This window comes from Echinops telfairi, unplaced genomic scaffold (assembly GCF_000313985.2).
Source record: "Echinops telfairi isolate 266 unplaced genomic scaffold, ASM31398v2 ScPeMD7_7424;HRSCAF=8462, whole genome shotgun sequence".
Lineage (NCBI taxonomy): Eukaryota > Metazoa > Chordata > Mammalia > Afrosoricida > Tenrecidae > Echinops > Echinops telfairi.
In genome coordinates this window covers 7,584,449-7,587,460 of record NW_022111324.1, presented here as the reverse complement: position 1 = coordinate 7,587,460, position 3,012 = coordinate 7,584,449, and the positions used below count along the sequence as shown (strand labels likewise).

Sequence of the window (3,012 nt, the reverse complement as noted above, 5' to 3'; positions counted from 1 at the left end):
GCTCTTCATTTGCTGCTGGAGAAGTTACTGGACTTGAGACACCGAGGAAGGTCAAAGACTACACCCTTCAGGATGGATTACAACTCAGTGTAAAAAAACCACAAGTCCTCCTAACTAGATGAATAGATGGCATCATGATCAATGGAGAGAAGATTGGAGTCAGGGATTCCATTTCCGTTGAATCCACAACCAATGCTTATGGAAGCAGCAGTCAAGAGATCCTTCATCGCACTGGGCAAAGCTGCTGCACAGGACCTCAAAGAAGACCCAAGCCATGGTAGTGTCAATCATCTCCTATATTTATGAAAGGTGGAGACTTGATACGGAAAACCTGACAGATCAGTGCATCTCAATTATGGTGTGGGTGGAGAATGCTGAAAATACCACGGACCACCCGAACAACAAGCCAAACTTTTGGACAAAATACAACCAAAATGCTCCTTAGAAACAAGGGTGGAGGGACTTCATCTCATGTTCGCAGGGCAAGTTATTAAGAGAGACAGGTTTCTGAAAGAGGACTTCATGATTGGTAGAGAAGAGGGTCAGAAAAAGAACAACCCCGGTGAGATGAATTTGACACAGCGGCTACCACTCTGGGCTCCAACGGAAAACTAGTGGGGGGATGGTGCTTGACTGAGCAGTTTTTGTTCAGTTGTACAAAGGATTCTCATGACCCCGGACCAACTCAAGGGCATCTAGCAACATGTCACAACAGTTCCACTCCGGCTGTGTGGCCAAGAGCAATGCACACAATCTTCATCAAAGACGTATATTAGGTGTTCTTAGTAGTAGTATTAATAGTCTAAAACTAGAGACACTATAGGTCAATAGTGGAATGGATAAGTACATCCCAAGGATAGGATGCTCTAGCATTAAATCTAATTACTGATATGTACCCATAAGCATGAATGAATATCAAAAAAGCAGTGCTTCTCAACCTGTGGGTCAAGACCCCTTTGGGGGTCAAACAACCCTGTCACAGGGGTCACCCTATTCATAACAGTAGCAAAATGACAGTTATGAAGTAGCAACAAAAATAATTTTATGATTGGGGGGTCACCACCATATGAGGAACTGTATTAAAGGGTCGTGACATTAGGAAGGTTGAGAACCACTGCACAAAAGTTTGAGGGGGGAAAAAGCCAAACACAAATATATGTAATATGATTCTGTTTACATACAGGCAGTCTCTAAGTGAAATTTGCATACAAGTTGGAACAGATAAATACAGTTCTTATTTAACCTTTTGTGCAAGGAAGACGTGCTGGTAGCAGAGTGAGTTAAGTCTTGGGCAGCTAACTACACATGTCAGCAGTTCAAACCCACCAGCTGCTCCTCAGAAGAAAGATGGGACTGTCTACTCCATAAAGATGCTTAGTCTCAGACCCCAAAGAGCGGTTCTACTCTGTCCTAAAGGGTCACTGAACCAGAATCCACTCAAAGGCAGTAGGTTTTGTGTAAAAAAAGGCTCAACCCTTTTTCAATTCAGTGAAAGCAAGTGGAGGTGCTTGGGATTCATCTGTTTCAAGTAGGTGGGCCCCACCCCTCCACACCGCCATCAAGTCAGTGCCAACTCATAGGGACCCTATAGGACAGGGTAGAACTGCCCCTGTGCGTTTCTGAGACTGTAACGGTTTATGGAAGTAGAAAGCCCCTCTTGCTCCCAAGGATTGGCTCAATCATTTAAAAGCGAGGGAAATTTTACCTGATATTGAAGTGCAAATCCAAGTGTCCCAAGTCGGAGGTTCACAAGTGGGGACCGCCTGTAATTAGAAATGTGATGAGGATAATCAATCTAAAGTATTGGAAACCAGGAGACAGGGTGCTCTCTGGTCAAAGGGATAATGGGTGGCTTGGACTTGGCACAACGGGAGTTGTGTTTCCCCAGCCAGGGGCTGAGTAGGGATTACATAGATTAACTTTTTAAAAATTCTATTAAACTAAACCCTTGTGACGCTTCTGTTATATTTCAATAAAGGTTTTTAATATAGCATTTTCAGTAGTTCTGTTTCACACCATATGCTTATGCATTTCATTTTGTTAAAATTCCAAATGCAATACTTTGCATCTTAAAAAACCCATTATTGCTATTTCAGTGCACAACTTCTGGGGTCCTGCTTCTGCCATCGGTTGCATTCACTCTTCTTCCACTTGCATCTTTCTCAAAGTCCTCGCGCATGCCATGGCAGCCGCCCTCAGAGTTGGCACTGGAGCATTGATCGATAGCCATTAGATCCGCTTGTGCAACCAGGGAACTACAGGATCATCGTTCATAGGATTATTTTATTTTGCCAGGAAGATAGAAGAAATGCCCCTGGTTCACGTCCAGTATACTTGATCTATTTCTATCATTTTCAGGATTTAGAAGTTTAATAGCCCCACACAAAAGGGAAATAAGGCTAATGTGCTCTGGAGATCTAAATCCATTTGGTTCCTTTGAGTCACCACATATGCCCATATACCATGTGTTATAGCCACCAGAGCGCCCACAATAATTACAGCTCTCTCTTTCTGAACACATGGTATGATCGTGAAATTACTTGCTTACTTGAAATTAGATATGTCCATGTAGCTTTAGCGAATGGCATATGAGTACAAGTGACATTACTTCCGGGAGGAAACCTTACAGATGGGACTCTGCCTCATTAAACCAAACTAAATTCAGTTCCCTCTTTCCGGACCTGGCTGAGCAGGAGGCGCCATCATGGGAGTTGACATCCGCCACAACAAGCACCGAAAGGTTCGTCGCAAGGAACCCAAGAGCCAGGACATCCACCTGCGCCTCCTGGTCAAGCTATACAGGTTTCTGGCCCGGCGGACCAACTCCACCTTCAACCAGGTTGTGCTGAAGAGACTGTTCATGAGCCGCACCACCGGCCGCCCCTGTTGCTCTCTCGGATGATCCGGAAGATGAAGCTTCCTGGCCGAGAAAACAAGACAGCTGTGGTCGTGGGGACCATAACGGATGACGTGCGGGTGCAAGAGGTGCCCAAGCTGAAGGTGTGCGCCCTG

At 44.9% G+C, this 3,012-nt stretch overlaps 1 pseudogene; it reads left to right on the top strand.

The window, feature by feature from the left end:
- Positions 1-2,675: 2,675 nt before the first annotated feature.
- LOC123522570 overlaps positions 2,676-3,012 on the top strand; it is a 2,702-nt pseudogene continuing 2,365 nt past the window's right edge.